The 24,547-nt window shown below is 43.1% G+C and overlaps 1 long non-coding RNA gene across 2 annotated transcripts; it reads right to left on the bottom strand.

Annotated features, from left to right (window-relative positions):
• Positions 1–5,381: 5,381 nt before the first annotated feature.
• On the bottom strand, positions 5,382–24,200 carry LOC142494842 (uncharacterized). Of its 2 annotated transcripts, none has more exons than XR_012801595.1 (5): positions 22,780–24,200; positions 17,485–17,611; positions 16,750–17,179; positions 16,131–16,204; positions 5,382–6,201 (listed from the first exon to the last, which is right to left on the bottom strand). It is a non-coding gene; the product is annotated as an uncharacterized LOC142494842 (long non-coding RNA). The 2 variants fall into 2 exon arrangements; XR_012801596.1 differs by lacking the exon at positions 5,382–6,201 and adding an exon at positions 15,465–15,575.
• Positions 24,201–24,547: the final 347 nt, after the last annotated feature.

Here is a 24,547-nt window from a genome sequence, read left to right as displayed (position 1 = left end):
GCCTCCTGCTCTTGCAGCGTCCCGATGTCACGTGGCGACCTGTTTCCATGACAACGGGGCGCCATGTGACGTTCGGTTGTCATGGCAATGCATTCCCGACGTGAGGTTCCGTGGCAGCGGCGGTTGATGCAGCAATGCTGCAGGAGGAGCAGGGTGAGGCTGCAGGAGGAGCAGGGTGAGACTGCAGGAGCAGGTAAGTGACCTTTACAGATGCCGCTGTGCTCTCCCCCCCAGCAATTAGTTTAATTGTTGTGGGGAAGAGAGCGGGGTCTCAGTAACCGCAGCATCGACCGCCCCGAAATTTGCCACCCCCCCTGAAATGTGCCGCCCTAGGCCCATAGGCCAATAGGCCTAGTGGGCCTATGTCTAAATACAGGCCTGACTGTATACAGCAGGAAAAAAATCATTGATAAACAGTATATAAATTCAGACATCTGGATCAATTTTTGGGGGCAGAGTAAAATGGCCGCCCTTTCCTCTCACATAGCTAAACATGCCGTTAAATATATATTGTATCCTTTTGTAATTAGACATTCTGTTTTTTGTTTTTTTTAGAAAACGTGTAATTCTAGGTTATCATCTTTAGAAATGAAACCAGTAAGGTGCACGGCCCCCTGACCCTGAGTAGCTTCCGGAAACATCCTCACTGCTGTTGGCACAGGAGACTTATTCTACTGAATCTGAAAGCGTATATAACAATTCCCCCCCCCCCCACCCCCCACCCAACCTCACTTAGAGGCCAGTGTGTGGGAAAGGAGCGAATTATCTCGCTGTTGGTGCTTCACCTGTTGGTTTGCAGGAGGACTGAGTGGTCTGCAGGATGTTATGAGACTTGGACATGCTTGGTTCTTACAGGATTCTAGTTCATCTTGGTGTTTCAGTGCCTCCAGTAGTGATGGCTCCCACAGTGTAGGCGTCAGCACCCACCACTGCACACATACCTTCTCTCAGCCCAGCTTACAGCATACTTTTCTGTATACGCCCCAGAACTTCTGGACGGTGCTTTACTTCCACTGCTCCAGGTGGTCTTGACTAGCTAGCCAAGTGAACAAGCTTGCCCCGCAATGGGGAAGACTCATAGTTCCCACCATCTCTCACCCTCCTTCACCCTAGCCAGGGATCAGGCAGGGACACACTCCTTCATCCTCTCTCTCCCATGGGGAGAGGAAGACTGCTACCTCCTCACTCCTTGAGGAGCTGGGAAGAACTGCTCACCAGCTTTAGCCTACTCCCCTTAGAAACTTCTAGAAGGGGCGGGCTCATGGACTGTACCCACCTACAAGGGCCATGAGTCACCACAGACCTTCCTTCACTTTCTGGGGAAGCAGGAAGGGGGACAAGAGTCCACAGAGTAACCTGCTAATGCCTAGATCTTAACCGGGCTTACATAGCAAGTACACTATGTGGGAAGAAACAGGTATGGCTGGACATACCCTGTTACATCCTCCCCTGGGTGAAAAACCCCAATGACCCCGCTTAGGTCCAAATTTAGGAGCACCGTCTGTCATCCTAGAGACCTGCAGAATGACGGAAAATTACATCACATAATTAATAGGGTACCATCCATGGACATCAGTGATGGTAGGAACACATAACAATATTCTCTTATTCAAAGATAATATCTTGGGTTCGGCTTCTTAACAGGCCGCCCATCAAACTCTTCAACCCCAACTGAATAAACTTTGGGTACCCCTGCTTCTTGGCGTACCTCTACTCAGTCTTTAAATATGCACGTCCCTATCATCCACTCCCCCATGATGAAACATCGCAGGGTTTCAGTGATGAACTCTTTGTGGCTGGTTTTTCTCTGCAAATAATCAATAACAGCCAACCATAACCATTCCCGCCGGTTGTCATCTATGTCCTGCATGATAGGCTCAGGGACATACGGAAAGTAGTACCCATGGGACTGCCTGAACCTGGTGCGTGTAGGCCTGGTCAGCTCTACTTAACAATTGTCCTGCCCCTTCACTTGCCTGGTAATACCCAAAATCCTGGGTCTTTTGGATTAACTTTCCTACCCAGGCTGGGAGAACCTTTAGGGAGGCGGACACCCATCTTAATTTTGTTCTCTCTTTTAAAGAGAATCTCTGCTTTCTCATCGATATTAAATGCTCCCTCTTCCCACCAATGACCCACAATGGGACCACTACGAAGTATGAACCGGGTGTATCTCAGCTCAGGGGCATAACCCTAGAATAAGGGGTACCACCAGTGACATGTTCTGGAGAGTTGGACTCAGATCCAGTATTGTTGACCCAGATGGTGATGACACTATAGAGGCCTCTGAGAGGGACCCTGAGGACCTCCTGAATGACTGGAAGGAGCCTCTACTTCCCGGCCTTTTAATACACCTGGAAACAGATTTCTCTTCATCTGACTCTGAGCCATCACTTAACACTTATTAACATCTATTTCCTCTTCAGAGAATTTGGTTAGTACAAACCCTTGAACAGCAGGATCAATGGATCTCACACCCTGAGAACTGCACGTGGATGATGGGCAGTGGTAGGTGCTGAGTGACTCTGGGCAAAGTCCTTTAAGTCCAGTACTGGGGCAATAGCAGAAGGTGTACTTAAAGCTAGGGCCAGGGACTGGGACTAAAATATCTCTTTATTAAGGGATACAGTCCTGGGCTTCACCTCTCTTTCAACTGGGAGGGATGCCTTGGCTGTTGCCAAGCGATGTCCTCTACCATGTCCAGCAGGGGGCGGCATCAACGCAGGAACACTCTTCTGTCCCTTCGCACAGGGACTCTTTACTTTGCTGGCATCATCTGGTGGGGCCAGGTCCACACACTGCTTCAGGGCCTAGCGGTAGTGTGGCCAGCTCCGCGGGCGCCATCTTGATGACGTCACTCCCGGCCGCCATTTTAGCGAGACTTCTGGTGTTACCACTGCCCGGCGCCATTGATGACGTCACTTCCGGTGAGACCGGAAGTTCGTCACCATGCTGCGCACCGGACGAGGCCGCAACTGGTGAAACCAGCAAGTAGGCCGCGACCGGCTCCGCTGCAACAGAAGAACAGGACAGCTCACCCACGGCAAGGTAGGAGACGTCCAGCGTTTTCTACGCAGGCGGTTGACTGACTAATCCGACATTGTCTGAACCTGGGGGTCGTACTGAAGTCTCTGGAAACCTCTGCATCCGCTGGAACGGGTACTTCTGGACCAGAACTCGTCTGGGCTGCACAGGTAAGTGGGGGTCTTTCTTCTACAGGTCCCGCAGCATACAATTCTCCTTCTAGGGAGGACACCTCCGCCAGGACGCGATGACAGGGCGAGCCAATCGCCCGGCCGTCTAGATTTAAGGAGCTACCACGCTCCACGGTCACCCAAGGGTCCACACCCGACACCCATGGGGCCGTCCACTTAGCTTTCTCATTGGTCAGTACTGGTCCCAGGCCTAGGACCGACAATACCATCAGCATAGGCCGCAACAGTTGCGGTAGGGTGCACGGGCCCACAGCATACTCCGCAGCTGAGGTAGAGACACTATAAGGTGGCACCGGACCACCGTCGCCTCCGGCAGCGCTCACAAAGGCACACGGGCCCACAGCATCCGCGGTAGGGGGAAACTGGAAGGCGTCTGCACCGGTTGGTGTCACAGCTCACACAGGCGACAGCCATGTCCCTGCGGGCACTGGGCTAACCGGACGCAGGAAATAAGTGCCACAGTGCTGGCACCGCGCTGGCAGATGACAATGCGCACAGATGCACCGTAGGTGGTAGCTTCCTCCCACTCTCACCACAAGGCAGCCGCAAGGGAGAGAGTAGTTAGCCGCTTCCAAATCAACACGGCCAGTAGATTGAGCCATTTTAACACAGTGAGGCCTCACGTGTATGCAGCAGCTCTTCTCTCTTGCTCTTCACAAAGTGAAATGGTTCTGGGGTCCGCGCGACAAACCCCTCCCATCTCCAACAACAGCCTCAATTGGCTGCTCTCCACTAGCTCCTCCCCTGGCTGGATGTCGGAGGTGGGGCTTCTATCACTTAGCTGGGCTTGGCTTCATCCTTGGCCAATCAGCTCACAGGGCGGGGCCTTCGTTTGGCGCCGAAAGCTTGCACTTTGCTTGCAACTTTCTGCAACCCTTTGCACCACAGCCCCGCGGTCCTGTTTGCTTGGTGGGAGCTCCATTTTGGACAGTAGTCCAGATTGAATGCAGCTGTAGTTCCAAAGTCCTTTGTCCTCCTGGGCCATTAACATTCCAGAGTGTGGGTTCTGATGAAACACAGCAGTAAGCAAACATAGATACTAACCCTTAGCACGCTGGTTCTGTGCAGAGGGGAGCAGCTCCTGGGGAACCCCATCAGGCATCCGGGATTGGGGCAACAGAGATGCAGACTGATGGGATTCAGATTGAATGCAGCAATGGTTTGGGTAACATGAAAGCAATTGAGTTAATACATATAGTAAGGTATTACTTGGCTAGGGTGTTAGTGTTATTCGGGAAGATTGTTCTGGCTTGGTCTGAAATAATTCCTAGGGCCTTTTGGCGGAATTCTAAGGATTGGTCCATTATTGAGAGATGTGGAAGAAAGGTTAACGTCGTTGTGTCTCAATATGTTAGAAGAGTAGGTGGAGTGTTTGTTAGACACCAGAATTTGTAATGTGACAGTAGGAACTTGTTGCAGAGACATGGGGTTCACTGACATCGGTTTGGATATTTTTAATTTGTCTCTACAATATGTTATAGACAGGGTGAGGATCTTGTTGGGATGCCGATTACCGCTTAGGGGGTAAAATATCCTCGCTGTAACGGGATTCCTTGCCAGATGGAGTGGAACCTTAAGGAAGGGACACGGTGGTTTGGCCACGGTGGTGCCAGGGAAGGGAGTAAAAACACATTAGCGTACGGCATGTGTTGCACTAACCTTTGGTTTTATTATGGTGAACGTGCCCACTTGCCAGTAATGTCAGTGTCTGGCATATGCTTTATGATTATGTTAAATATGTTAACTATGTTATACTTGTTAATATATTAAATTGCTGGCAAGGATTGTTCAGTAAATACTGTGGCAATTACACATAGGCAAATGTTTTCTAAAGGTCTTTCTTCATGGCCTTTTTCAGCTCCTTTTCTTGGGGAGATCTCGTTCTGCGTTGAATGTTATCTAGAAGGCAGAAAAACACAGTCCCCTGATTGCTATGTGCCGGAGGGACTGTGTTACTCTGGTGCTGCTGCTCCTCTGGCACTCAAACGGCTAATATGGAACACACAAGATGGCGCTCAATACCTAAACACAGTGAATAATATAATATATAAACACTTAATGGAAAAACTATGTATATAAATGTGAAGGTAAACACAAAATACAAAGTAAAAATAAAGACACTCAAACCCTTAGACGGACTGTTTCAAGGTCCACACGAAACTTAGGAAGAAAAAACCAGGGGAGCGTAGATACCTTTAAAAAGAAAAAAAGACAAACATAGTGCAACCTGTAGCAAAATATGTTATAAGGAGCTCCCAGCTGGGCACCACATACTAAGGCCAATGCCTAATAGGATATATCAGCAGGAACAATTCGGAGGAGATAATCTTTAGAAAAGAGAAGCACACATGCAGTATCCAATAAAATACAGTTTATCCAAAAATGATAAAAGTGGAGGCTTACAGAATCCCAATGGGAAAACAGCATTGACGGTGGTGATCTCAAGACCACATCACAGCGTCTCTGTGTCAGCAAACCGCCACGGTACACTTCAGCCTGGAGCCGTCTCGTCACTTCCGGTCTTGGGGCCGTCACGTCACTTCCGGTTGCGCCGCCGGTAGGAAAACAGCTACGGATACCCAGGCACTCTCTCCTTCTTGATTAAGAGGTCACGCTCAACGCGTTTCGCCGTTCTTGCAGACGGCTTCGTCAGGAGTAGCAGTGACCTGTCCTGGGTGTCTTATTTATACCCATACTGCTATCAAACTCCCCTCCTCCATAGGATGATTGATAGAACATCCCCCAAAGTCACGGGCCAATTACATGCATGTGACCGCACACAGGGAAATACATATACTTAAAAACAGTGATAAACATTTAATTATACAATTATAATAAAATAGTTTAATAGTACCAAAGCATATTTTAAAAACATATTAAAAATAATAATAATCCTAACTCATAATAAAATACACATTAAAGTATATAAAAAACACATCAGCTATCCTACTCTTTCTTAGTCATATTGAGCAGACGATAGATGAATCTTAAAAAGACAAAGAAATTAGGTTAGAGTACAACATCAAATTCCAATAATCTTATGAAATGAGGCATAGTTATAAGGACATCTTGACTATTTTAGACATAGATCGGACCACAAAGACTGAACACCAGTCAATAAAAAATGCTCTCAAAAATTATATAAAAGGTGCAATCCCATCTAAATCCTATAAAAATATGAAATTTACAGAAAAAATAAAAAAAACACCAGATTAAAGAAAAACACCTAATTTAAAGAAAAACACCAAGTTCAAAGTCCACATTCAGGCCTTGTGGCACTAAGGTTTTGAGAGAAAAGATCCAAAAACTCTCTCTTTTCTTCAGTGCAACATTTCTGTCCCCACCTCTCCAGTGGGGCAGAACATGTTCAAGCACTGTAAACCTTAGTCCTGAAGTGTCACCTTGGTGTATATTGATGAAGTGATTGGATAAAAAGTGAGTAGTGACACCTCTACGCACATTACCAATGTGTTCCAGAATACGTGTTTTAACTGGCCTAGTGGTCTGGCCTACGTATTGAAGCCCACAAGGGCACTGTATTAGGTAAACCACGTATTCTGATCTACACGTAATGTGTTGTTTTATGAAAAACTTTTCTTTGGTAATATTAGACTGGAATCCAAACTTATCGTCCGATCTATGTCTACATGCCAGGCATGTGGTAAACCCAAAAAAAACCTTTATTTGGGGTAACCACCTATTACTCTCTTTACAAACCTTTTGTAAAGCACTAGGTGCAAGTGCATTTTTTAGTGAATTAGCTTTTTTAAAAATGACTGTCGGTCTTTCAGGTACTATTTCACCTAGGATAGTGTCATTTTGGACAATATGCCAGTGTTTGCGTATTATTTTAGTTATTTTTTCGGATTGTCTATTATAGTTTGTGAGAAAAGAGAAGTCAAAGTTCTTTTTAGTTTTAACTTTTTCTGTGTTTTTTATAAGATCTTTCCTTTCTAGACATCCTACTTTTTCTACTGCATCTTGAATAACTTGCTCTTCATATTTCTTTTCCCTAAACCTTTCTTGCATAAATTGAGATTGTGTATTAAACACGTCATCATTCGAACAGTTCCTCTTGACCCTTCGTATTTGACCATATGGTACATTTTGTAGCCATTTCGGGTGATGGCAACTGGAGGGTGTGATAAAGTTATTGATATCGACGTCTTTGAAGAAGGTTTGAGTACTAATCTCTCCCTCTTCTATGAGTACAGTCAGGTCCAGGAAGTTAACCCTTTCCCGACTGTACTCACAGTTGAATTTGAGGTTGAGTAAGTTATCATTAAGATAGTTTATAAATCTTTTGAGACTTTCCTCGTCCCCTCTCCAAATAAAGAATATATCGTCGATATATCTCCGCCACAGGCACAAATCCACACCCAGCTCTGCAATAGACCAAATATGGTCTTCCTCCCATGCACCCATGAGAAGATTTGCATAGCTGGGTGCAAATTTCGTGCCCATGGCGGTACCACACTTCTGAAGGTAGTATACTCCTTCAAACAGGAAATAGTTGTGCTCTAGGATAAATTTTATCCCGTCTAGGATAAAGTTTGCCTGTTCAGGAGGCATATTTGTATCCTTAGATAACGCTCTGTCTATGGCATCATGTCCATCTTTATGACTAATACAAGTATATAACGAAGTTATATCACATGTGGCAAGAAACCATCCTTCTTCCCATCTTTGGTTATTTATAACTTGCAGAATATCTGTAGTGTCTTTCAGATATGACGGAAGTTCTTTCACATATTTCTGCAGATACGTGTCTATGTATGCCGACAAGTTTGACGTCAGGGAATCTATACCTGCTATTATTGGTCTTCCTGGGGGATTTACTAAACTCTTATGGAGTTTAGGGAGATAGTAAAAGATGGGTCTAATAGGATGTTCTTTATGCAAAAACTTGTATTCGCTCTCATTTATGACTCCATCTTGTTTCCCCTTGTCCAGCAAAGTTTTTAATTTACACAGAAAGTCTGAGGTTGGGTCCTTTTTTAGAGGTGTGTAAGTATTTTTATCACCTAAAATCCGATGTGCCTCAGATATATAGTCTTCCCTGTTGAGAATGGCCACTCCTCCTCCCTTGTCAGCTTGTTTAATTACAATGCTAGTGTCTTTCTGCAGGATTTTGAGGGCATCTCTTTCGTTTTTACTCAAATTATTCTCAAATTTCTGATCAGAACTAGCTAGCTTTTCGAAATCTTTCTGAACTAGTTGTGTAAAGACATCTAGGTTTTTACCTTTCATATGTTTTGGGTAAAAGGTAGAGGATGGTTTTAGACCTGAATGTATCACAATATGTGCATTTTCTTGTGATAGTGTCATATCTCTTTTAGGTTGAGTGTCAACTTCTTTAGGATCTATCTTAGAATCTATTTTCGAGTTTTCACTGGTTCTAAGCTCAACCTCCTTCTGCCTAAAGAATCTTTTGATAGTTAGTTTCCTTAAAAATCTTTGGGCATCCAAAAAAAGGCCAAAATTACTAGAGCCTACAGTGGGGGCGAACTTTAAACCTTTGGAAATAAGGGACTCTTCGGGTTTGGTTAATACCCTAGAGCTCAAGTTGAATATGTTTTTACCTATTTCTTGGGTTTCTTTTGGTATTTCTTTCTGTCCCCTTCCCCGTTTTCGTCGGTTTTTTCCCTTTTCCTTTTTTCCGAGGAGTGATCCCTTCTCATCAGTGGGGCATATGAATTTATTCCCTGAAAAGAAGTTGACCCCCCCTCCCCTAAAAAATCCTTCTTGTTATTAAACTTAAGGCCACCTTTCTGAAACATTTTATCTCTTTGGGTTTCTCGTTGTTCTTTTCTATTATATATACTAATTTCCCTTTCTGAGTCATAATCTATACTCATAGATCTTTTCGGGGTTAATTCTATGCTTACTTGTGTTTTAGCATATTTATTACCCTGTTGGTGTGGGGTTCTATATGGTTTTGTCCTCCAATTTTCCCTTTCTGGACTTTTCCTAGTTTTTTTAGGGGTGTATTTTCTAGGTTTTTTCTTTCCCTTAGATATGTCCTTTTTTGGTGAGGTTTTTTTTGGGGTTATTTTAGATTTTAGAATGGTTTTATCCACTATTTTAACAGCACTGGATTCAATTTTCTCAAGTTTTCTAGGGGGCCCGTCTTTATAGTCCTCCTCATCTCTTAAAAATTTCTTTACTTTCTTTGTAATTGTTTCTTTCCATAATTTATCTAATTTCTTTTGCAGTTGTGCATCTTTTTCTTTGAAGAGAGCGGTCTGATCTAAAGTACCAATTCTCTCTTCAATTTCTTTCACCTCTATGTCAATTTGTGACACATGATGTTTCTGTTGTTCTATAACTAAACCCATTAGGTCATTAGAACATTTCTCTAAAAGACCATACCACTTGTCAAGGAAGCTTTCATCTTCCAAATCCATGGATGGATCCTTATTAATTCTAAGGCCTCTTGGTACTCTTCCACTTAAAACATATTGCTCTAAAAAGGTGTAATCCCAAAATTTCTTAATATCTTTAGTTAACAACTTCTCCAATTTATCAAATTCTGATGCAAGGATATTTGCTTCCCCTATAATAGGGGCTTTATCCAAATCTAATTTCAGAATACTATTGAAGTCCACAGATCTCGTGTGTCTTCTAGTGAAAATATTGGAGCAGTTGTTATCTATTTCTATATCTTCCATTGTGAAAAATAGTGCAGCCTATCTTAATAAAACAAAAACAGATATATGGAACACACACTCAAACGGCTAAACATGCCACTGCCCTTAGTTCACTTTGACCCTAGGATGTGACAGCCGCAAGACGAGATTTCTTAGGTTTGTTTTTTCTGCGCAATAGAATATTCAAAGCAAAAGTGACATTTTCCAAAAGCCTTGAAAAAAATCCCCCAATTCTTCATAATTCACAAAAAAGTGAGACCTCAGTAGATTTTTTGTAAAGTTGACATTTTCTCAGGTTTCCAGAAAACTGCAATTGCCTAATATTTCAGTCACCACTACTTGCAGGCGCCTCAAGCCCCGAGTGGTTAATAATTGTCTGTCACTGAATGGAATCAGCATGAGCACCCAACGCGTTTTGTACAACATGTCCCTGTATTATGTTTTGCATACGTCGCCTACATGGTCGACAGCATACAGCATATAAATAATAATACCCCCACACACAGTAGACAAAGATTAAATATGAAAAGTCTACTAACTACAAAGATGTGACAACAAACAGCATGGGTTGTGTCTCCAAAATCTGTTTATCATATCCCCCTCTTGCTGGAGGAATCTCGCAGAGTAGGAACTTTGCACATCCCATAAGTTTATATGATCAGTGTTAATCTTTAGTGTAGCAATCTTTATAGTTCTTTTCTACTGTAAACATCTAGCAATTGTAATTCAGTTTGTCACGGTATGCTTTGCCAAAGTAGAACATGTGAGGCATGTCATGCTTTGGCTGACACTGAGAACGTGTTATATATCTCGTGTTCATTGGGATGACACCTCCCAGAATGCTTTGCTATTTTGCAGCTCTGTTGGACAAACAGTCTCGCTCTGGGTTGGTGGAGTAAATCTTGAAAGGTTAGAATCTCTCCTAAAAAGAGATTTTGAATAAAAAGAAGTGCTCAGAAAAATGACTTGTCATCTTCTATTATTATTTAAAAAAATAGTAATTATAAATGGTATGGTACACATGAATTAATATGCGAAAATACCAAGCTATACACATATATATATATATATATATATATATATATATATATATATATATATATATATATATATATATATATATATAAAGCAACTGTGAATATGTGCTTTACTGTGGAGGGTTTTAGTCAATTTTTTTACCCACCATAACCTTAATAGTGGTGGTACATATGAGAAAGTTACCGGTCAGGTGACGAAACGCGTCAGGGTACTGAGAGCGCGATTACGTCATCACGACGATGCCGCGCACGCGCAGAAGCCTACACCAAGCGCGGGAATACAATCGGCGGCCATTGGAAGTGAGAGCTGGAGTTTGGACTATACACAGACAGCGAACGGAGCCTTATACATCTGGTTCCTGGTAATCATGTCTGGCAGCCCTGAGGGAGTCCACGGAGACGTGTTCCAGTATCCAGAACCGGATGGTGGTGATATATTCACAAACTGCCTTTTAACTATTTGCATCCTGTGAGTGCGATTCCTACCCCCCCCCACCCCCCACCCCCTTCCCCCTTTTAATAAATTTTATGCAATATTATGCTATGGGGCGTGCGCTCTCTCTCTCTTTTTCTGTCTGTAGATATTTGTGGAGGTGGTTTACCCCGTGTGAGAGCAGCCCAAAGACCCCTTTATCAACATCGGAAACCTCATCATTATGGACTAATTATTGAAGGACTGGTTGGATTTTTATTGATTTTTCTGTTTCTTTTTTTTTTTAGCACGTTTATGCACTGTTATTATAATTTTTATTGGTTGTGTTATAATAGAATTTAAAAAGGTCACACTAGTTTAAGAGTTATACACATTTTAAACATTACACACCTCTTTATTTATTAATTATAGTTCCATTAATTTATTCATATCACAGTATTATTTTTTGGCGCCACACTTTTTTGTTTTTATATATATATATATATATTTATATATAAAAGAAAAAAAGAGGAGAGAGCGCACGCCCCATAGCGTAAAAAGGTATGGGTCCGCGTCCCAGCTAGTAGAGATTACAGAGCCACACTTTCCTGAACTCTCTAAGGACGTATGATACCCGTTGGCCTTCTCTACTAGCTGGGACGCGGACCCATCCTGTTCCGAGACCGGACTGCATTAAAGACACAAAGCAAGAACCGGATGGTGGTGATTATAATCACACAATGCCTTTATTACTTGTACCCTTGTGAGTGCATTTTAACCACCCCCCTTACCCCCCCTTCCCTCATTTAATTACCTTTTTACGCTATGGGGCGTGCGCTCTCTCCTCTTTTTTTCTTTTAGATTTCCTGTGGACGTGGTTTGTCCATCTTTGAGAGCAGCCGAAGTTCCCCTGCACAAGTATCCATTTCATTTTGGACTTACAATTGAGGACTGGTTTATCCTTTTTCTTTAGTTATTTGTTTTTTCTTTTTTTTAATTATATTAAGCATTTTTATATATATTTTATATGTACACAGTTGTTTAAGTTAAGTGTTTAGTCTTGTTTACATTCCAGGTGTTTTATGAGTATTTGCTAGCTAATTATGTACTATTAATAGGAGTTCATTCTTAATTTATAATCCTATTTTCACTTCATACTATATTACACCCCCCCGTTTTTTATACAAATTTTAGACTAATAGTTTTGATTATACCCAATTGGTTCAGAGGCGCAGCTTTTTCCTTTTGATATATTTATATATATATATATATATATGCAAATACAACTGTATGCTCATCTGCATGTCTTAGGCAGGTCTGCTGTTTAAGTTTAACAAAGAAAAGAAAATGTCACAATGTAAAGCAAGGAAATGTATATTAAAAGGCTACATTAATGCATTTAAAAACCAAGGCCCTGAAAGAATATTTAATACGAGCTGAAAAGTTCACACATGAATATAGAAAGAGCTTGGAGTTAACATAATATAGTGTTACACACAGGCAAATGTTTTGTCTAATAATCTGACCATATGCTCATACATACAGTTCCCAAAACATAGACAGGTGCCTCATACAGTTACTAGTGTTAAATCCCGGTAACGCTGTCAGTGTCATCCCAAACATGTGCGGTATGTGTTATATTGTTAAACACACAATACCAGCAAGCTCAAGAAACCCCCAAACCCACCACATTACATATATATATATATATATATATATTAGTGTCAAAAGGAGTGCTACTGAGGGTGGCCAAATGTATACAACAAAAGAGATGTAACTCTTCTTTCACTAGTCCATGGGACAATTATTACATATATATATATACAGTATAGTGTAGGTACCTGCATTAAACGGGTTGCCTTGATGTGGCATGCAGGCTTACAAATGCTTTGGCCAAAGGGTTTAACCAAATACAGGCATGCCCCGCATTAACGTACGCAATGGGACCGGAGCATGTATGTAAAGCGAAAATGTACTTAATGTGAAGCACTACCTTTTCCCCACTTATCGATGCATGTACTGTACTGCAATCGTCATATACGTGCATAACTGATGTAAATAACGCATTTGTAACACGCTCTATAGTCTCCCCGCTTGCGCACAGCTTCGGTACAGGTAGGGAGCCGGTATTGCTGTTCAGGACGTGCTGACAGGCGCATGCGTGAGCTGCCGTTTGCCTATTGGACGATATGTCCTTACTCGTGAGTGAGTGTCCTTAAACCGGGGTATGCCTGTACCCTTTTTCATGACAATATTATTTTATCTTAGCCTAATTGGTAGGAGCGCAGGAATCGTTCTTTTTGTTTTTCTATATGTAAGGCCTATCTTTTTACCTGCAGCAAACTTCTATAGGGAGGAGTGCGGTATTATGTACAGTTTCCTACAACAAAAGACAGAAATGCCCAATGCTACATCTGTGACAAAAAATATATTAGTACAATACTTCAATGCTGATATTCTCATGAGTAAGGGTTATTTACTTAAACCCTTTGGCCAAAGCGTTACAAGCCTGCATGCCCCGCCAAGGCATAACCAAATGTGCAAGTACCTACACAACCTGGCAAAATTCTCATTTACCTCTGTTGGAGGGAGAATGACCACAGTGTGCCTGTCCAAACACAGGAACATGAAAAAGACCTGCTAACTTAGAAAGTGGGGAGGGAGAGCTTAATGTGTTCTTCTGTGCAAGGATATTATTTGCATTCACTGTGTCACTCCCAGCCCTGGTTCTCTCATTCGTTCCTCTTTTTAACATTCTTTCAGTGATGTTTGTGTAAGGTAACAAGGAAAATGTGGGAATCTCAACTTATGTTGGGTTACGAAGGTATGATACAGGAAATAGATAATAGATGGGCAGATAATTATACAAATGTATAGCTAGATATAGATCAGGGGTCTCAAACACAGTCTTCAAGGGCTACCAACAGACTAGGTTTTACGGATATCCCTGCTTCAGCACAGGTGGCTCAATCAGTGGCTGAATCTTCGACTGAGCCACTGATTGAGCCCCCTGTGCTGAAGCAGGGATATCCATAAAAGCTTGCCTGTTGGTGGCCCTTGAGGACTGAGTTTGAGACCCCTGATATAGATAATGTGGATCCCTTATCTGAAAAGGAATAGCTTACTGGCCCGGATAAATCCTAGTTACGTTGTAGTCCCTGGGTTAGGTTATAAGTAACATAGTTTATTATCACTATTAAGAAATAATCAGAATGGCAAGTCGGGTACAGGAGCTCCTAACCACGCAATGATGTGTCCCCTGCAAGGGACAGTCAAGCTCTTAAGATATAGGACTTTACCCTGCGCCATTGGCCAGAACATTCAGGGCAGCCTGATTTAAAGGGACAGGTCACCATTGCTGCAGCAGAAGACATATTGCCTAGTCCACCAGCACCAAAGGTCTGTCTTGTATCATCCCTGGGTAGCCCATGCCCACATAAGTGTGTGTCCCATGGCGGCTGGTACCCAGGAGCCTGTGGTCGGGTGACGTTATTACTGTTCTACTTATATTATAAGAAAAAACACCCTGGCATGTTAATTACACCCAGAGACTTCCGTTCACCAATACAGCCCAGCCAGAATCCAAGACAAATAACATAGGGGTACTGACCCCCACGGGAAGCATAACACCCTCTCAGATAGATAAACACGTGGATAGACAGGAGGATAGGATTAATGTGTGTTACTGGAATGCTGAAGCCTGTTTCTGTCATGTGGGGAATGCCAGTCCAGGCTTTCTGTCTGCACTGCAGCAGCAGGCTTTATCAATGTCAGCTGGATCTCTCTGTATAAAACTCCAGGCGTTACCCAGCCTGGCGCTAACAAATGTTACAAATACCAGCCACTTGGTCTGATTATGTTAAGCCAAACGCTCATTCATCTGCAATGTGCTCGTACTGGTATTCTTGCCTTATGCACTCCCAAGGTTGGTCTTTACTGTACATAAACCATTTGTTGTGACTGTGTTGCATTATGCTTAATTGGTTTAGCATGATGTATGATACAAAATAGGTATACGGGGCGCTCCTGACAGTAACAGTTACTCAAATAGCATATAGGCCACTTAAAGCTGCAGTTCAAGCTCCGTTTTTTTGGGGTTTTTTAGTTTTATTTTTACTTCAATAGTTTCATGTGGGCAATCTCGACTTACCTAAAGAATTGCATAGCTGCCGGTCAATTCGTTCTCCGTCTATTGATCGGCAAGGTTTGGCGACATCTTTAAATATGGGGACTGTAAATGGTTGCTATAGCAACAAGCATGCTTTTACAAATAGAATACAAGAAAATTGGTCTTTCAAAGTTGTTGGGTTTTTTTTAAACAGAAAATGCTAAAAGTATTTTTTTCTTACTACAGAACTGATTTATTAAAAAAAAAACACACATGCAGAATATTGCCTGAACTGCAGCTTTAAACCCTTACTTTGCTAGTATTGTATATACAGTACTGTGGCTTGGTCGCTGCTCTAACTACCCAAGTGAATCTACTGTACCTTTGGGTTCTAATAGTAATTTTAAGTGAAAATATGGGTAGTGCTGTCCCTTTTAGTGCAACGTGAATAGGTGCTACATCCATAAGTGCTGCTATATAGTGTGATATGAAATTCAACATCAAGAACTACAATATGGAAGAAACTATCCCCAATAAAGTAATAGAAACAAATTAATAAAACCGTGCAGTAAATATCTTTGTAATCTTGAGTTCCGCTCATCTGATCCCCAGAGAGCTCAGCTTCTTGATATTGGATTTAAAGCTGCAGTTCAAGCTCCCGTTTTTTTTTTTTACTTCAATAGTTTCATGTGGGCAATCTCGACTTACCTAAAGAACTGCATAGCTGCCGGTCAATTCGTTCTCCGTCTATTGATCGGCGAAGTTTGGCGACATCTTTAGATCTGGGGAATGTAAATGGTTGCTTTAGGAACAAACATGCTTGTTAAAATAGAATACCAGAAAATTGGTCTTTCAAAGTTATTTTTTTTTAAAACAGAAAATGCTAAAAGTATTTTTTTTTCTTACTACAGAACTGATTTATTAAAAAAAAACACACATGCAGGATATTGCTTGAACTGCAGCTTTAATATCGCACTATATGGGAGCACTTACAGGTATGTATGTAGCACCTATTCATGTTGCACTAAAAAGGCAGCGCCTCATATGATACGTCTTCCCCGGCACGTCACCTCTACACCTTCCCTCAAGCTCCTTCCTGAACCTCCACCTAGCAATGACCTTCCCAATTACGTCCTTGGCCCTAGACCTTTCCTCACACCATTTATTCACAGCATTTACATTCCCACTTGCCTGGTCAACCTACCTTAGTTTCTCCCTCCGTTCCCATAAGTATTTTCTGCTGCCGCTGTGCAGCCCTTTCCCTTATGACTTCCAAAATCTAGCAGAATAACTGCCACACTATGCTGTGAATGTGAAATTGGGATACCTGGCGCTTAAAGAGTCACTGTGTCCATGGGAAACAAAACCAGTCTCTGAAGAGTGTTTCAAAGTCCAAAACTTGAAGTAGATGGCTGTGATGTTTCTTTCTTGTTATTGTTCTTCAATACACCTGAAATTGATAAAAGGGTACACCATTGCGCAGTATCACTGATATTTGATGTTAGCCCCTTATTCCAACTTCCCCAGTGTGGACTGAATACACTTACAGGAGTGTTTTTTTTATGGTACAGTGGAGACAATCTGTGCTTTATTCCCTTTATGTTCCTCGAATCCCCAGGGTACTTCCTTAATGCCTTGGGATTTTCGTAGTATCCAAAATACCTCGAACTCCACGAACCCCCAAATGAGGAATGAACAGTGAAAGAAGGGGGGTCACAAATTTATTGAAAATGGCCCTGTAAAACCGGCTGATAAGCCTGCATAAAAACATTATTTCAATTATATCAATTAAAAACTTTATTTCAATTATGCCACACTATGCTGCCTACTTCTAACGGAGTACTATACCTAGTTAAATACTGTAGTATAATATTATATTTCCCTAATGTCTATTTTGTTGGCACTATATAAATACGACTATAACACAGTGACCTTTGCTGGCACCATGCCAATGTTAATGTATCCCCTAATGCTTTACCCTAAAAACCTTAACCCCTTTCTCTAACAACCCTAATCTTAACCCCTTATCCTAAAAACCTTCATCCCTAAACGCAACACCTACCTCAGGGCTAGTAGTTCTTTTCCGCTCAGCACTACCTCATGGAAAGCGCTATTGACTGGAATCAGCACTATTGCACCTTATTGAATTAGTCCCGATGAGTCCCAGTCTTGAAGAGGTTATGATCTCCCTTGGGCAAAGCGAGATAAAGGACCATATTTACTAAGCATTGCTAAGCTATAAGGCTTGTTCTATAGTAGGTGCAGGTGCGCAAGTGCCCGCACCTACGCGAACGCGCGTGCACGTGACGCACACTTTTTGTGTGTAGAGTCCGTGCTGCTAGGAGCAACAGGTTTGCAGTGTGTGTATATGTGTGTGTGTGTGTGTGTGTGTGTGTGTGTGTGTATGTACATGTACATGTAAATTGTGTGTTATGAATTTATTATATATTTTTAAAATAAAAAAAAGACACATTGAGAATAAATTATTTATTAACATCGTACACACACACACACACACACACACACACACACACACACACATTACAGCGGCGGTAGCGGCGTGAATACTTCATTTTCTGAGTATTCCCCGCTTTCGCCCGGCTCCACACTCACTTCCGTGCGTGCGGCCCTAGATGGCTGGCTAACCACAGCCAACTATAACTGCCGCGTGCGCCCCCACTATATTACGGGCCTAAGGCACCCTATGGACCCATTCCCTGGACTGGCCCAAAGTGACTTCCACAAGGTCCCAAGAAGAGCTTCGCCTGATGTAAGTAAGGTCCAGGGATGGACACGAAACCTTGTACTCTCTGACTGTTTTCACCAATAAACCACCTGATTTGTAAGTTAGAGCTCTATGAAGTTTTTTTTTTTTTTTAAGGAAGGACGTCTTTGCAAATATCTACACAGGGGAGTTTTAACTTTCTTTTTCATGATTGCACATGGGCGTTGGCCACAATTTTTAGTTTCTTTTTGACTCGTGAAACAATTAAATGCTCCGTTTTTTCTATATTCACAACAGCTGACAGTGGCATTTGAACCCACTTTAGAGTCAGTGTTCTTAGCACTAAGCTTCTCCTTTAGTCCTAAGGACACTTATTCAGATTGAGGCACCTGTCAGAAGAGGTTGCAGTGGTTTAAGAAAGTAGTGGTACTGAGTCCATTTATTTGTATAAATCTCTACATTTATTACACTTCAAAAAGGCTCTTTGGACATTTTTAGAAAGGTGTACTGTATGCAGTAAAAATTGGAAGACTTAAAGACGTAAGGCTCCTCAATAAAAGATTGTAAATAATAGTAATTACAAAAAGAGTGGTACATCGGATGTGAAAATTAAAATAGTAGTGGTACCTCCCACCCTTCCCCCGGCTCCTAGTGCCACCAGACTTCAACCACTGGCCAGCCATCATTACAGCTCAATATTCAAAAGGTGCTGCTCCAGGCAATTTATGTCATCAATGGACCGTTATGGTCACAATTCTTGTAGGCATAGATTCATTGGAAGTCTAAAGCCTGGCATTGCTGTGTGGGGGAGCAGCATTTCCAGCCCATGGTTATTCTCAGCTGAGCTTAGCCTTTAAATACCAAGCATTTCCCAACCTACTTCGCTAGCTGTGAAATCAGAATGCCAGCTCACACTCCTCCGAGTCTTTCAGTGCCTAATTTGTGCTGCTCTCTCCAGTCTGGTTTGTACATAGCATTTATTTGATTGTGTTGGCTTACGCTTCCCTAAATCAGGCACAGTCTTTTTGTGAACATCTAGATACCTATCCCCAATTTACACAGGGTTCCATCCTTAAGTACGCCCAGAGGAAGGCCAGTGTGGCAGCCATGCTTCCTCGCACGGTTGTTTCCTGTCCTGCGTGCTGCTGTACTGTACACTCTCTGTGTGTTGAACTCTGCAACCAGCTGTACGGCCTCTAACCCTCCGCCCCACACGTTCCACGTTGGTGTAAAGTCAAAGCTCCAAACTCAATAACTTGTTACTGTTTAATTACCTATGTACTGTACATAGGCAACACTTATTGTTATATGAATGTAATTACAGTGCTGGAGTGTCTGGTTTCCCTGCTTGTGCATGAGGAATTAAAGCTGTAGACCAAGCAATATCGTACATGTGGTTCTGCTATGAGAAAAAACTTGTAGCATTTTTTAAAAATATAACAGGGTATGTCCATCTGTACCTATTTCTCTCCACATAGCAGATACACTATATACGTCCTGTTAAGATCCAGGCCTTAGCAGGTTAATCTATGGGCCATTGACCTCCCTTCAACTTCCCCAGAAAGTGAAGGAAGGTGGGTGGTGTCTCATGGCCTGTGTAAAGCCCCTTATAGGTGGGTATAGTCCATGAGCCCACCCCTTCCAGAGGGTTCTAGGGGAGTAGCCTAAAGTTTAGTGTGGTATTTTGCTCCCTGCTCCTTAGGGAGTTAGGTAGTCTTTGCCCCTGCTCCTCCTGGAGTAAGGAGGGTGAGGGTGTTCCTCTCTGAGCCCTGATGAGGATTAAGGAGGTCTCTGCTCCCTGCTTCTCAGGGAGAGAGGTAGGAGATGTAAGTCTTCCCCATGGTGGGGCAAGCTTGCTCACTTTAGGCTGGCTAGCCTAAAGACCATCTGGATTAGAGCACTATTGATGAAGGTGCACCGTCTAGACAGCCTGCGGCAAGTGGAGTGTGATATATGCTGCTAGAAGAGCTGATGCAGAATGCCCTGCAATAAAGTACCTTTCAAGATACCTCTGTCTCTAGTGTCAGTTCCTGGGCAGGAGGGAGGTAATTGTGCAGTGATGGGGGCTGACACCTACACTCCGTGGGTTCCATCACCGCTAGAGGTGCTGACACCACCATGAAGAACCCAGAGACCTGTGCGAGCCAGTCCTGTCCCTGTCTCTTTCCCATCTTGCAGACAACTCAGACCTCCTGAAAACCTACAGGTAGAGCACCGTACAATCGTGGTAATGCGCCCAGTCCCATACACTGGCCCCTAAGTGAGGTTGGGGGGCGGGGGGGGAACACGTGTTACATAAACATCTCTGAATTAAATTTTTTATGTATTATAATGTAAAAAGCCTTGTTTGTTTCTATAGCAACCATTTACAAAGTCACATCCCCTTCCTCTTCTGAAACAGGCTCTGGCACACCCCTTTTTGAGCCCTGCCCTCTCTCTAGCAGTGCATCAATTGTATCTAGTGACTGCCTGGTCACATGATCTTCCCCACAGAACTTTGCATCTTTGGTCCTCTTCTGCTGAAGTGACGGCCATTTAGTGCACCCCAGAGCCGAATTTTTGCCGATCGAGCAAAGGAGAACGGATAGATTGGTAACTTAGCTAATGACTTATCATTGTGTGGATTGTATTGATGCACATATTAAGGGGAAAGAAAGGCAGCTTGGACTGCTGCTTTAACCCTGTCACTGCTTTCTTGGTGCAGTGTTGACTAAAATCCATAGAAAAGCACAGACGTCTGCAAATCGTAAACCAATTCCATTTTTTCTGAATTTGGTGTTGGAAACACTAACCGTGACGGTGCACATGTGCACAGCTGCACGTACGTAACAAGTCACACGGAAATATACCGACGCAGCAATGTCTCGCCTGATACATCTGCACTTTGGCCCTTTAACTTGTGTCGGTTGCGTGCCAGGATATACTGGTTAATCTGTGATCAGAACCTCACTTAAACAAAAACATTCACCTCGTGCTCAGAGCTGGGTGTTTATGAAATTACCCATTGGCAGGGAGAGGTGACTTTGCGGGGAATGAAGCATTCCAATTTTAAATGCAAAAGCAATCTCTACTGCAGGGGTGCTCAACCTGGCTATCCCAGCTTCAGCACAGGTGGCTCAATCAGTGGCTCAGTCAAAGATTGAGCCACCTGTGCTGAAGAAGGGACTGATTGAGTCACCTGTGCTGAAGCAAGAACTGATTTAGCCACCTGTGCTGAAGCAGGGACTGATTGAACCACCTGTGCTGAAGCAGGGACGTATTGAGCCTCCTGTGCCGAAACTGGGATAGCTTTTCATTCTCCCTGGCTGTCCTTGGGGTAAGGCACCAGTGCTGCAACTATGAATTCTGGGACACTTCATTGCTTGGCGTCAGTCTATCAAAGCCGAGCAGGAGAATATCGAACCCCAGCATTACGCTCTGGTACGGGGGGTGAGACGTTTTTGGGATCTGAACCCCACCGTTGTACCACCACTGGACTATTATAAACTAGTGCAGGGGAGGCCAACTCCAGTCCTCAAGGGCCACCAACAGGTCAGATTTTCAGGATATCCCTGCTTCAGCACAGATGGCTCAATCAGTAGCTCAGTGATAAGGATTGAGCCACCTGCGCTGAAGCAGGTGCGTATATAGGCACCATAATATTACGACTGGGGCAAGATAGAATGAAAAGTCCTAGCTGAAAATAAACTTGTTAAATGTGTAAAAAAAAAAAAAAACGTTTTCACGTCTCTTATTATCATTATTATATTTGTTTAAAGAAGCGGATTTAATTAAATAGTTTAAGCGCAATGCAAAAGAGACCTGCAATGCACTGAAAAATGCTGCCAATTCTGCCAGTGACGGGGTTACATGTTAATATATATATTTGTCATTGATTAAGCGGCACTGCCAAGCCAGTTGGTTATTACTGGGAATTAGAACTGGTTGGCGACTGCATGGTCCGTTAAACCAAAAACGATTAAACCACTGAGTTATAATTAGAGACGGGAGAATCTTTTTCCCGGATTTTCGCTGATGATCCCCCCCAAAATCCGCTTCGCCGTGTAGAATCTGCATACGGATATGCGCGGATTCAATCCGGGCGGATTCGTTAACAAAACACGACATTGGGTACAACCCGGGGACGGATTTGTAGAAGCCAATCCGCGAATTCCGGAATCTTAAGAATCCGCCAACGGACTGCGGAATCCGCGGATTGGATTCGGCAAATCCGTCCATGGGTTGCGGAATCCGCGGAGTGTATCGATAATAATATTTTTTATTTTAAAACACAAAACGCGAATCGACATTTTTGACATTGATCCGGTGAAATTCGCGGACCAAAGGATCCGGCCAATCCACTGCGGATCCAAATTCGTCTCCCCAAAAATGCGATCTCCAGTTATAATAGAGAATTCAGTAGCAACCATTTGTTCAGTGTTAAGCGGAAATAACACCATGCCGTTGCCCATCAACATTGTGAACTTCAATCAATCATGAGGTTAGGAATTGACTGGACATTTGTACTAAGAGTTACAAAAAGTGTCTCCTCCAGGCATAAACACGCCCCGGGTTTCTTATACTTGTGCAACGTGTTGTGAAGAAGAAAGTTATTTGCTAACTGCACCCAACCCAGGCAGATAAAATACGTACTTTGTAACTTTCATTTTCCAGCCCGTGCAGAATAATTGTGTCCCAGGACTGAACGGTCATATGTCGGAGGGTTTGTACAGTGTTCACACACGCATTATCTTCTAGGGTCAGGAGTTCTCCCCACCCAGCCTGGCAAGCCCCGGGGTGGGCCGTCAGGTTTACATCACAGGCAAAGCATTCTGATGACGCTTGGAGTAGAGATCTCAAGAAGAGAAGCTGCCGGGGAGGCGAGAGGGTTAGCACCTGGATAACTCCAATTGGAAGCAAGCAGAATGTTTCCTTTAACACATCTGAAGCTCTCTTGTTTGCACCAGAATGACATCAGTGTTTCCTTAATATGCAATGAATATCTCGGTGCAATGAACATAAACAAAACGAAGAATAAGTGTAAATATTTGACTCCTTTGGAAAAAAGTGTAGGTCAAATGACCACGGACAGTGTATATACTGTAACACGGTGTATGATCTCATAATGCAGGTCCGATACATCTGTGCTTTCGCAAGCTTCGACCTCTCCTTAGGGACTACTAGTTCAACAAAGGGTTAATGAACGGCCTTAATGGGTGGGCTCACTCCAGTATTGCCGCCACCCCTGTATGTCTTGTGGCCTTGATGTCTCTATAGGCAGAATATAGGGTATGCTCCACCCTATGTTCTAGAAGCAGGTTCTTTAGAGTTCTGACTGGGGTGTCCTTTAAATAAGTTTGCGTGTATAGTCCAGTGTATTACGAGAGTCCTGCCACCGTTTGTTGTTTCTAGTTAGGAAATGTGCCCTTTAAGTAAACATCAGTAGTAAAGGCCCATGGTTATTCTCACTATTGATATGGATGCAGCATGTACTTGATAAGTGTTCTCAGCATAGTAAATCAAGAGTATGTTTGGCCCGGCCGAACCAGAAGATTCCTTGCGCATTTCTGATCAAATAGGAATGGAGGAAGTATGCAATACATAATAGCGGTTACTAATCCAGGTGCCCAAGGTGTAGGCCTCAAAGGCCCATTCAACAAGTGGTGGAGCATTACTAACTCTATGCAAGAGACTGCCAATGTATTCTTAACTACGGGTAACAAGTTTAAGTATCTCCCCAGTGTACTGTAGGAGTGAAAGTTACCGGGGATGAAGTGCAGGGTAATATGTTTTGCCACAATTTGCTGTCAAATATGATGCATGTCGATTTCTGAGGAGCTTATAGACGGGTGTCCAATAAAGCAGCTTTTTGTGTTAGAAAAAAGTTGGCCGCCAGGAACTTTTCTATCTGCTTAATCACGCTAGGCTTGCACCTACCCAGCACCCTGCAAAAGCTTGAGATACTCAACACTGCCAGTGTGTATACTTAATCTGACGTTACCTCCTTTAGAGGCGGATAAGGATGTTTACACTTGCAATAAATGTCTTGGTGCCTTCTTTGATTTCCACACTAATGTCAGTGTAGGGTGTACTGTTGTACTGTACAATATATATGTAACCCGGTTACCCTCCTCCTCCCCTCCCCCCAACCTCAGATAGGGTCCTCTAGGGGAACTAACTCTCCTGTTAAATGTCTGAGTGCGGTGCGTACCTGCTGGCAACAGGAGGGCCTGAGTCTCCCGCGATGACATTGGGGACAACAGAACAGGTTTCTGGGGTTGTGCCTTCGTTCTTCTCAATGGTGCAGTGCCTCCATCTCCTGCAGGCCCCAGGGATATGGGGTGGAATCCCTACAGTAGAACATCCCTCCCAGGGATGAGAGATTCCAGTCTCACACAGCTATGTCTTTAAATCAGGACCC

The sequence above is a fragment of the Ascaphus truei genome, chromosome 5, assembly GCF_040206685.1.
Source record: "Ascaphus truei isolate aAscTru1 chromosome 5, aAscTru1.hap1, whole genome shotgun sequence".
Taxonomy (NCBI): domain Eukaryota; kingdom Metazoa; phylum Chordata; class Amphibia; order Anura; family Ascaphidae; genus Ascaphus; species Ascaphus truei.
The sequence above is the reverse complement of the archived record's forward strand: the minus strand, read 5'-3'. Positions and strand labels throughout refer to the sequence as shown.